Genomic DNA, 12,832 nt, shown 5'->3' on the forward strand with positions numbered 1-12,832 from the left:
GGAACAGGAAGGGGCCATCCCACAAATTTGGGAGCCTGAAATTGTCCAAATTATCTTGGTATGCTGATGCCTTAAGAGTTTCCTTCACTGGAACTAAGGGGCCAAGCCCAACCCCTGAAATACAACCCCACACCATAATCCCCCCTCCACCAAATGATTTGGACCAGTGCACAAAGCAAGGTCCATAAAGACATGACTGAGTGTGTATGAGGTGGAGGAACTTGACTGGCCTGCACAGAGTTCTGATGTCAACCTGATAAAACACATTTTGGTGTGGGAATTATTACAGAGTCTGCGAGCCTGGCCTTCTCGTCCACATCAGTGCCTGACCTCACAAATGCGCTTTTGGAAGAAACACTCCTAAACCTTGTGGACAGCTGTCCTAGAAGAGTTGAAGCCGTTATAGCTGCAAAGGGTGGGCCAACTCAATATTGTACCCCACGGACTAAGAAGCCATTAAAGTTCATGTGCGTGTAAAGGCAAAACTTTTGGTATTATAGTGTATGTGAACACAGCCTAACGCCTAGCTCTGTATTGAAACCAATCGGCTTCCAGCTTTGTTTTTTTTTTTATCCAAGCTTAAATGGGTTGAAAACCCACATGGTTTTTCACCTTAATGCATCCTATGCATTAAGGTGAAAAAACTTCTGACACTGCTCCCCCACTCCCCCATTTTACTCACCTGAGCCCATCCGTTCCCATGGCGGAGACGCGCTCTACCTCTCTGCCCGTTGTCTCAGCTCTTGATTGGATAGATTGATAGCAGCGCAGTCATTGGCTCCCTCTGCTCTAAATCAATTCCAATGGAGCAGGGGGGGCGGGGCCGAGTCCTGCATTCTATCTGAATGGACACAGAAGCAGGACTCTGGAGCGTGCCCGCACGGGTGTCCACCCTAGGAGAGCCTTCACGAACGTGGACACTCGATGCGGGGAGGAGCTCCCAGTGCCGCTGGGGGACCCCAGAAGAGGAGGATCGGTGCCACTCTGTGCAAAACGAACTGCACAGTGGAGGTAATTATAACATGTTTAAAAAAAAAAGAGGGTTTACAACCCCTTTAACGGAACAAGCTGAAGTTGGAAGCTGATTGGCTACCATGCACAGCTTTACCAAATTTTGCACTCTCCAGTTTAATAACTCGGCCCTATTATCTTATAATTTCCTAATTTACTGCTGGACCAAATGTTGTCTGGGGGAAAAAAGCAAGGATTTACTTACAGAAAATGTTCTCGAGTGCTGACTGGTTGCTATGGAAAGTCCAGGTTCCATTTTTCTCTACTCTCACTAAATCCGCTGCTGCAATAAACCCAATTTTTGAAAAGGCTTCTGCTGCCCAAAAATTCAGAAACACAATTTCTATAGCTGACAGTTACATTTATTATTATTATTATTTATTGATTTTTGTATTATTATTTAAGTAATTTTGTTTGGCTGTAGTTTCTAATCAGACCTGTTGTGAGTTATTTATGTGATCAGCGAGACTTTGAATTTCGCCTTTTGTCAGCAAAAAAAACATATTCCATCTGTATGTAATGGATTGCAGTCACGCTGGAAATGTTTACAACTAGAACTTCATATACTTTATATACAGTGGGCAAGGGATAGGACCTGTGTCAGGTTTATTGTTCTGGTGCTCCCCCCTGGGAAGTGATGGGAGAAGCAGTACAGATTCCTCTGGTGGTGACAACAGTGTCTCTGCAGTGTGTGTTGGCATGGCCTCATCTTCGTGAAGCACTGCAGGATTCACCTGGTTTCTGGTCAAGACTTGGCTTTTGGACTGAATGTGCCTAAAGTGGTGGTAAATGGCTAGGTGTTTTTTTTTTTTTTTTTTTTTTTTTTTTTTTTTTTTAACCTGAAAGGCAATGCATACTAGCACATTATGTGAAACTTTCCTTTAAAAATTAAGCCTTCCAGCTTCTTGTTGTCACCCTGTCGCAGCTGAAGGCACTTCGATCGTCTTTGATTTCTCCCTAGGTATGCATCCTGGAGGATGACTTGGAAAAACTGTTAACTGGTGACTCCTATTCGAGATCTCCAGGACAGTAGGGTTCCTGCCCTTAGATTATTATGTTTGGTGGGTGAGTGATTACATTTTTTTTTATTCTGTGTACCTTTAGGTTCATCATTAGGAATACTGGGTGGCAGCAGATAGTGGGGAGCTTTAACCTCTCTCTGCACTTGTTTTCTGTAGGAGGGGGAGCCTAATCTCCTTTGGTAGGACACGCAACAGGGTTCAGAATGTGGGGTGACAACTCCGCCATTGGAAGTTTTCACTCTGTAATAGGAAGTTGCTGCTCTAGGCGCTTCATACAGGTATTATTTAAATGAAAGCTGCAGATTTAGAAATATTGAAATTTTTTTTAAATGGCTTGGGACTTCTTGCAGTTTAGGATTTTAATTAATTGGGTTTAAATCAACCTTAAAGTACATTATTAAAATGCATAAGCAGTGTATAAAAAGAACTCCATAAAAAGTTGTAGTTCTTGAGGATCCAGATCTAGCTTTATCTCCTTGCAAGTGTCTCTCTTGGCTGATGTGATAGTTGGCCCTCTGACCAAAAAAGGAGGCTTGTGAGGTGCTAGGAGTTTGGGCCACCTTGCCTTTGCATAAATTTGAGATATGGTAATTTTTCCATAGTTACATACGTTGGTCCTGCTAGGAGGAGGCCAGTGTAAGTATGTTCCATACCTGTGGGATCCCATGGAAGCTGGAGATCAATGGGGTAGGTACTGCTACTACAGTGATTGCCACTGTCTTCTCAGTCTAGTGTTGAGCGCCTGCCCTACTACTTACTGAATACAGCAGTTTTTTCAGTGAATGCAAAGTGTTCTCTGATTGGAGTTAATGGAGTAAAAATTACCATACCTTAAATCCAGGTTAACCACCAATATCTCTTGAGCAGATCCGCCAGACAGAAAATGGGGTCACCATCCGTCTGGATTTCACAGACAGGATCAGGATCGGATAGCAGCTGGTGTCAGCAGACACTGCATCCGCCACTCCATAGGAGAGAATGGAGGCTTCGATCAGGTCCGCCTGAAAAACTGACAAGCGGACCTGATCGGAAAGCCTGTGTGAAAGGGGCCATATGCTTAGTTTAAATTGTTAAGATAAAGAGCTGCTGTGGACACCAAAGGGGATATGTAATAGAACTGGTGCACACAAAATCCTGGTGCAGCTGTGAATGATAGACAATCGGCTTCTAACTTGAGCTTGTTCAAATAGGTTTTGACAGTAAAACATGGATGCTGATTGTTTTCTATGCAGAGCTGCACCAGATTTTGCACTTTCCAGCTTTTGTAATCCCCCATATGTGTTGGAGCAAAAACAGTATACCATTTTACAATGATCATTTGCAGATAAACTTTGTTAAAAGAAAAATAAATATAGTTCTGGAAAGACATTGAAAATTTAACGCAAATAAACCATGAACTTTGGCTGACACTTGCGATAATGTTCTCTCCCAATGCTTCTCGGGATCTTTGAAGTTGTGCTGTATAGCAGAAATATCTCATCAGATTCTAACTTCAGCTTGTTCAATTAAGCTTTGGCAATGAAGCCTAGAAGCTGATTGGTTTCTTCACAGCTACATCAGAATCTGTGTGCACCAGTTTTAGTAAGTCTCCCCCTTAGGCCCCTTTCACACTACCACAATTTTACTGTGATTTTGTGCCCGCAATTTTGCCGCAAATTCAGGGAATGCCTGTGTAAACTTGAGGTCTATGGACCTCAACTCGCATGAAAGTCGGACCAAAGTAGTACAGGGACTACTTTGAAGTCGGCACGACTTGACGTTGCACATATATCGTTGGAAATCCTGGGGAACGACTTGTCATGCGACTTTGCAGTCGTAGGACACGTCACACGAGTGTGAAAAGGGCCTTAGTGGTGGTGTGAAGCAGCCATTCCTTCACTTGGTAGTGAGGACAGCATGCACTGATTGAAGCTGGTTGTTGAGCAGTGATTTATAACAGTCGTCTATGGCTGGTTTGGTTTCATAGCTAAGCATACATTGTGGTAGTTCAGGTTTTTCAGCATTCTAGCCGTTTCTTACATGCCATTCAATTGAAGGAATGCGAAGATCAATTGCTGCTTTTACTGCTATAACCTTGCTAGTTTTAGCTTAATCTTAGGGCTCTGTATACTTTTAAATGCCCTGAAAAATAATACATGATAAACCCAAAGGCAGACTTTCTATATAGTGCAGTTTACCAATTCTTACATGTGATGGCTCTATTTGTTTCCTTTTTAAGGTTTTCTTTCTTCTATTTTTATCCAGTCTGATTTTCACAGCACAATCTCCCCAGCAGAATGTTTGTGTACATGGATGAGACAGACCACCTAACACTGGCAGGGGTGATTAAAATCAGCTTTTATTTATTCATGTAAAACCTTTATCCCAAAAGGAAAAAAAACTGGTTTCCATAGCTGATTATAAAGCAATAGCTGTAGTTTGGCTTCAATTTGTTATTGGTGCAAAATCTGCTAGTACATTTAGGCTTCATGTACACGGGACGTTTAACTTGACAGATAGTAACCCACGTTTAAAACGTCCGTTTTGCAGCGTTTAGCGATGTTTGGCGCCTTTTCCACTTTTGAAGCATTTCTTTTTTTTTTTTTAAATGGCCAAAAACGAAAAACGCCTATAAATGAAATGCAGCTAAACGTGGGTTACCTTGTTTGGCGTCTGAAACGTTGGAAACTTCGGCGTCCGAACTCATTTTTTTGCCTTAAGAAAAAAAAGGTCTATAAACACAACTGCCTAAAAACTACAGTAAACAAACCTGTGTACATGTACACATAAGATAACATTGAATGAGTTCAGGGGCAGTTGAAAAAAGTGTCCAACTGCCTCTGAACGTCCGTTTAGCAGCAGCAGTGTACATGGGGCCTTAACACTACTTCCTCCCCCCGACTGACAATGCTGCTGTGCCTCCTGCGCTGATTCCTCCAGAGTTGTGTCTCTCTAATACAGGAAGTGTGTTACTGGCCAGATAACCAGGTGAAAACAGAGGGGGGAAAAAAGCAAAAGAAAAGAAAACTGATGCAGCCACGACATCTAATTATTAACCTGCAATATATTGCATTTTTGGTTTTGGGTTTAATACTGCTTTAAAGTCAAAGAAATATGGAGCTGCTGGTTCTTTATTGCATATGCATGTTTCAGGGTTGTCATCTTTTATCCATCCTTCACTGTTTGGCGAACAACTGAATTAAAAACAGGTGTCGGAATACATAAGTTGGCAATTCCAGCTCCCATATTTCCTCCCTGGAAGAATGTCTTCATGGCTGGATAAAAAAAACAAAAAGGAAAAAAAAACTATTTAAAAATGTATTATAATGTAAATGCTTCAAATCTTTATACATCTTCAAATTTTCACTCGATTTTAATCTTTGTGCAGCAGCTGGACTGGGAGGAGGAGGGGCAACCTTAAAGTGATATTAAAGTCTTGTGTTTTTTTTTTTGTTTAAAAATAACAAACATGTTATACTTACCTGCTCTTTACAGTGGCTTTGCACAGAGCAGCACAGATCCTCCTCTTCTCTGGTCCCTCACCGGCCCTCCTGGCCCCTCCCACCTGCCAAGTGCCCCCACATCAAGCAGCTTGCATTGGGGGCAGCCAAGCCGTAGTTCCCTGTGTCCATTCAGACAGAGCCACAGCTCGGCCCCGTCCCCTCTCTCTCCTCATTGGGTCACTGACTGAAAGCAGCAGGAGCCAGTGGCACCCACTGTGTGTCTCAGCCAATCAGGAGAGAAAGTCCTGGACAGCTGAGTCTCTCGTGCAAAATTGGTGGATCGAAATGGGGCTCGGGTAAGTATTAGGGGGGCTGAGGGAGGCTGCTGCACACAGAAGGCTTTTTATCTTAATGCATAGAATGCATTAAGATAAAAACTTCTGTCTTTAGAGCCACTTTAAGGATATCATGCATTCTTATTTGCTAACAGCTAGAGAGAGCAAAATGCATGATCATTGCTGAATGGAGAGCTCTAGCTCTGACTAAATTGTTAGCCAGTTTTGTAAAGTCTATCTAAATCTACTAGTCCACCTAACACTCCTATCTCCACTGAATGACCATGCTGCTGTCTAAGGATGGCCGCTTTGCTCATCCATAGATACAGTGGAAGAGTGAATGTAGCCACCCTAAGACAGGCAGTGTTACTGGCTGATCACCAGATGAAAATGAAGGAATAAAAGTTTGAAAAAGAGTTTGAAAAAATGAAAACTAGTGTAGTCTCCACCTTCAATTGATTGGTAAGCTAAAATGTAGTAAATGTTTGTTTGTGGGTGAAATCAATTCTGAAATAATTATTAACTTGTCTATTCCTATAATTAGCTAGTCTATTAAAACTCTGATAGTTTGTTGATAGCACAATAATAGAAGGTTAGCTATAAAAACAGAGTATTGGTAACTGTAAGCGCAAACACACAAGTCCATATATAACAGGAGATATAAAGGGCTGAGCAACTTAGTCCATAAGGGACAGGCTGGAAGTTCAAGGGTTAAGTGGTAACCGGTAATGTAATGATTAAAGTAGGCTGGTAGGCTAGGCGGTTGCTGTCCTCAGAGAGCTGGCTCTGTGATGGATGTAAAAAATGTTGAAAAACATTGATCATTTTCCTTCCATTTCACAATTATGTGCCACTTTGTGTTAGTCCATCACATAAAATCCCCAAAAATATATTTACATTTTTGGTTGTAACATGACAAAATGTGGAAAATGTCAAGGGGTATTAATACTTTTTCAAGGCACTGTATGCACTAAAGAAATACAGTGCCTTGAAAAAGTACTAATACCCCTTCCACATTTTGTCATGTTACAACCAAAAATGTAAATATATTTTTGGGGATTTTATGTGATGGACTAACACAAAGTGGCACATAATTGTGAAATGGAAGGAAAATGATCAATGTTTTTCAACATTTTTTACAAATATCTGAAGAAGTGTGGCGTGCATTTGTATTCAGCTCCCTTTTACTCTGATACCCCTAACTAAAATCTAGTGGAACCAATTGCCTTCACCTAATTAGTAAATAGTCAACCTGTGTGTAATTTAATCTCAAATACAGCTGTTCTGTTAAGCCCTCAGAGGTTTGTTGAGAACCTTAGTGAACAAACAGCGTCATGAAGAAAAACTAACCCTGCACATCACCCTGAACACACCATCCCCACCGTGAAACATGGTGGTGGGAGCATCATGTTGTGGAGATGCTTTTCTTCAGCAGAGACAGGGAAGCTGGTCAGAGTTGATGAGGAGATGGATGGAGCCAAATACAGTGCAATCTTAGAAGAAAACCTGCTAGGGCTCTTTCACACGGGGCGGATCAGTGATGTGAACACTCAGCGGGGATCGGACACTGGTGGATTCGTTCTCCAGCTTGCCGATCGCAGGGGCGAGCTGGTAGGAGCAATGGAATCGCTGAAAAGGATCATATCTGGAATTGCTGAAAAAGATGATATCTGGATAATGCCTGTAGCTGCAGGCATCATTCAGATGTCCCTACTAAAAGTCCAGGACGTCATATGACATACTTTGGGCGGGAAGTGGTAAACAAATGTTATAAATATAAATTATCACTTGGTATGCATGGACAGAATACATGCATCTCGATCCACCAAGATGGACCAGGCCCAGAAAACAAAATGAATACTTCAAAGGGGTATAAAACGGGACAATAAAAAACACACATCTGGTGACTGCTTATTTCAATTGGGATTGATATTTTCAACGTTTATGTATGAGACATTCACATTTCTACACACAGATGGCTTGCCAGGTCACAGCTAGGAATACTACTAAAAAGCTTAAGTGTATTTAATGGAATAATTGTGTTTCAAGTTCAACTATGTCAGGTGATCAGAGATCTCTATGGTAGATGGCCTAGATATTGCTGATCGCTCATCCAGGGATCTATAAATAATGTATCAGTATGGTTTAACAAGGCTGAAAATAGACCAGCTGACACTCTGGAAATGCATGATAAACTTTCCTGACACATTGTTATAAAAAAAAAAGACATTAATGCCGGTGAACTCCCCCGCACATTTAAATTACTTATTCTGACTGGGATCATTTACAAGCCTATCTTGAAAGTATATTGTATATAAGGAAAACCTGTTTTAAACATAACTACACTTGAATGGAATAGCTTGACCACTCGAACATTGAACCACCATTCTTCTAGGGCACTCCAGGAGCGCTAAAACTTTTTTTTTTTTTTTTTGTTAATACAAATGTGCACTTCAGCCAAATGTGCATGTACTGTGGGGACATCACTGACACTAGAAAACAAACAGAATCTTGCGAGCTACCATGTGAAAATCTAAATGATAATTAGAGAGGATTAAAGGACAGCTGCTAGCATTGATCACGTCTCATATGCTCGTGCCAAAAAGTTTTATACCAATATAATGCTGCGCTATCCAACTGTAATCATGCAGTAACCGTACTAAACCATAATATTACTGGCTGCAGTTAAATAGTGGTGGGTGGGATATACTATAACTATATAAAAAATCTAGTGAATATAATAATGCAATCTTATGCGATTATAAGTTGCGATCATGAACAATAAAAATTGCAATCCTATGCGATCCTCCCAATGACAATCCGCGTAGCATACACACCTCTATATGAACATGTAACATTTATATGCAATAGAGAAATTTACAACCCTGTGCGATAATTGCAGTGACAATCTGTCATTTACATAAATCTATATAAAAGTGCATCAATAATCAATATAGAAAAAAAGTGCTCTGTGTTTTAATTCATGCATTAATCTGTGTCCATAAAATCGCAGCCTAAAGTCCATTCATAACTACTCCATTCTTCTGGTGCTCATTGCAGATGATAAAACAGATGATATAACAGTAAAGTGCTCGCGTCCACTCTTGTGCTCCCCCTTTGTCGTATGCGCTCACCTTAGAGCATGTGACCTTGCACCTAAGCTCGGTCAAAACGCGCTTTTAAACCACCTCTGGGTTTATGGTCAGCATTTAGATCCTTGGATGGTTGTTTGCAGCAATATTCATATGGAAAATGGAGGAAACTGGATAGTGTATTACGGTTTTAAAAGTTTTATCTAAAATGACAGTATTCCCTATATTAGGGTACTCACATTTAATAGGTGCTATGAGCGCACCACTCTGTATCAAGCCAAACAGATATGAAGGCGCTGTGCTGATGTGTCCTCTCCTGCTCTGAGAACACTCTACTGTCTCACAAACCGTCATGTCCCCTCCCCAACTTGTGTCGATACTGGGAAATGTCGTATCTTCCTCAGGGGGAATTCAGAGTGTTGGTCTATCACATAAAATCCCAATAAAATACATTTATGTTTTTGGTTTTAACATGACAAAAGGGTATGAGTACTTTTTCAAGTCACTATATATACTGTATCTCCACACCCATACTGTATTATTATTTTACTCAAAATAAAAACTGACCCAACATCATTATTATGCCCTTTTAATCCTGCTAGTAATATTTTGCAGACTTGCAGATATTTTGCAGACTTGCAGAATTTGAGACTTTTAGCATTAATGTGTATCTAAATCCGAAAACAAAAGTGCAATATATTGCAGCTTACCAGTCCTTAGATGTAGTGGTTGCATTCGTTTTCTTTTTTTCCCTTTAATTTCAGCCGATAATCTGTGAATAACACACCTGTTTCTGGTCAGCTGTGTTTATTCACTCAGCTGAATCTGGGGGGAGCCTCAGTTTTCACCCAGACTGCATTCCCATACCTCCCAACTTTTGAACTTCAGATGGGGACACTGTAAGAAGGCAACGACCTGCGGCACACGTAGCGTGCCACGGCAAAATGTGGGCATGGCCAAACTCTTAACAGTGAGAGGGGCTTAAGGGATGTGGTTAAGCGGAACAAATCATTCCATGCAAATCCCCCCTCCCTTCACAAATCTTCTTCCCTCTCCCTTAGCATAAGTCCTCCACCCTCCCCAAATCCCCAGTCCCTGCACAATTCCCCCTTCTAACCTATCCTAGCACTTATCCCCATGCCCCTCAGTTCCCCCTCACAGCACAAATACCCCCCAGTACCTCTTTCAGAATAAATTCTCTTTCACCCCCCCCAATCCTCCGCCCCAGCACAAAAAAGATATTTCGCCTTTTACATCAGGTCAGGTTAATATAACCCAGCACAGAATTCCCCCTTACCTCAGAGTCTGCAGTGTAAGGGGAACCTCAGCAGACCCTGATGTAAAGGGGAACCTCAGGGGATCCTGATGTAAAGGGGAACTCTGATGTAAGGTGGTCTTTGGTCACCAGAGCCCCCCTTACATGGGAGTCTGCAGCATACCCCCTTACATCAGAGTTAGTGTCAATAGTGTCTAGTCTATGCAGTACATGCATTCCTAAATCTCAGCCCTCCTCCTGGTGTACACAGCTCCCCCTTTCCTCCCAAGCCTCTTCATCCCTTTGGTGTCACAGTTTGTCCATTTGTCCCCCCTATCCTCAGGTTCTGCAGGCAGCACTCTGTCCAGCTGAGCGGCACCGAAGCTATCGCGGCCCCAGGCTCGGCTCTTTCTCATCCCTTGGCAGTGGGGGGTGGGATGGCGGTGGACAGTGTGCAGCAAGTCTGAGCCAACACCAGGCTATGCTCATGAGAGAAGGAAGAGGGAGCCGAGCGGACACGCAGCTCTAAACTGTTGTCGCTCCTGTGCTCGGGTCTTCCCCCATCCTGTACTCCCTTTTTAAGCTCTTCCTCCTGCAAGCAGGCGGCTAGTGCGCCCCTGCTGAGCGAATTACTGGAGCCCAGTGCCAGAATTTGTTCCGGCACTGGGCTCCATTCTGGGACTCAGACCTGATTCGCCATATACATCAATTTCCGGGACGGTCCCAGCGAAGCAGGACGGTTGGGAGGTATGCATTCCCAATTTGACTACAAACACATCTTTTTCTCTATCTCCATTACACAGGGGCAGGGGAATTTGTATAAAACATACATAGCTTGGAAGGAAGATAATTTTACTTCCACTTTTAATTCAATTCACAGGAAGTGATGAGGTCAATATTTGTCAAAATCACTAGTGCTTGCTGAACATGTTCTTGGCCTAAAAAAAAAAAAGAAAAGCAATGCAGTAACCACTAATTGTTAGTAAGTTGCAATGTATTGCATTTTTGCTCTTGTGTTCTGAAATGATTTAATTGTGCAGGTTTTGAGTTTCGTGTCTGTCCTCAGACTGTACAGAGAGGTAACTGCTGTCCTTGTCCTCATGTAACCTGTGTGCCCAAAGGGACACTGTTGAACATTTCCTACACAATTAATTTGCTGTATAAGCGCATTGTAGTGGCCATATGGTTAGTTCTGGCCTGTCTTTCTGTATTTAGGGTTTGCAGTACATTGGTGTAATTTTTATTTGTGGTATCATTTGGGGACACAGTGCTGAATGTTTGAGTATTACTGGAATTCAATAATGTTTAATCTCTGATAGCCAAACCACCTAACCAAATGGTATCTAATAAAAAGACTTGCAGACTGTTTAACGTTTTATACAATAGGGAAAATAATAATTTGATCCCTTGCAGATTTTGTAGGTTTGCCCACTTACAAAGAAATGAAGGGTCTGTAATTTTTATCATAGGTGTAATTTAAATGATAGAGACAGAATATCAACCAAAAATCCAGAAAAACACAATACAAATGTTATAAATTGAGTTGCAGTTCAGTGAGTAAAATAAGTATTTGATCTCCATGCAAAACATGACTTAGTACAGGGGTTCTTTTTTGTGGTGAGATGCTGGGTCTATGTAGGTCTTGATGGGCACTTACGCTAATCTCTCTTGGTATGGCAGGGGGGCTATGGTGTTGTATACTGTGAACTTATACTGTATGTACAAAATATATATATATTATTATTTTATTTTTTTCGGTTATTTGCTCTGGGAAGATTGCTGCTTTCATTAGTCTGGTGCTGTTGAATGGCAGTGCTAAATGTTTAATACGTTCTCTAACTTTTATGTGAATAACTTCTAATAAAAAGAATTAAAAAAAAAAAAAAACATAGTGCTTGGTGGAGAAACCCTTGTTGGCAAGACCAGATGTGAGACGTTACTTGTAGTTGGTTACCAGGTTTACACACATCTCGGGGAGGGATTTTGGTCCACTCTTCTTTACAGATCTTCTCTATATCCTTAAAGGGTAAGTTCACCTTTACAGAAAAATCTGTAAGGCGAACTTACACAAGACCCCCTCCCCACCCTACATGGAGCTACAGACCGAGGGCGATTGATGGTTATTTTGTATTTCTTTCATTTGCAAATAATCACTCCAACAGTTGTCTCCTTCTCACCAAGCTTCTGTGGGAGCCAGAATTATTGATGGTTGGTTGAGGATCAAATACTTATTTTACCCACTGAACTGCAACTTAATTTATAACATTTGTATCATGTGTTTTTTCTGGAGTTTTGGTTGATATTCTGTTGTTTAAAATACACCTATGATAAAAAATTTTAGACCCTTCATTTCTTTGTAAGTGGGCAAAATTACTAAATCTTCAGGGGATCAAATAATAATTTTCCCCACTGTATATCGACTTTCTTAATAAAAATTGATGCGGAGAACCTGGTACCAGGTAGTTGCTAGAGCGGGATTTTTAGTGTTGAAAACAACTGGACCCTACTGACTCCGTACACTTTGGCTGTCCCCAATGCCAAACCTTCTTTCACAAGCCCTAAAATGTCTGATGCTGAATTTATTTTAAGGGCCATTTATTTTGTTTTTTACTGTTTTAAATAAAGGACTTGTCGAAAACTGGCTGGGGGTTTTTATTTAGTTTGACCATTTTTTGGTGAATGAGTAGGACTTATT

The 12,832-nt window shown here is 41.3% G+C and overlaps 1 protein-coding gene across 7 annotated transcripts in view; it reads left to right on the forward strand.

The window, feature by feature from the left end:
• The window catches only part of ATP8A1 (ATPase phospholipid transporting 8A1), a 339,326-nt gene that overhangs the window by 165,457 nt on the left and 161,037 nt on the right, over nt 1-12,832 (forward strand). The window lies entirely within an intron of this gene.

This window comes from Aquarana catesbeiana, linkage group LG01, assembly GCF_042186555.1.
Source record: "Aquarana catesbeiana isolate 2022-GZ linkage group LG01, ASM4218655v1, whole genome shotgun sequence".
NCBI classification, from domain to species: domain Eukaryota; kingdom Metazoa; phylum Chordata; class Amphibia; order Anura; family Ranidae; genus Aquarana; species Aquarana catesbeiana.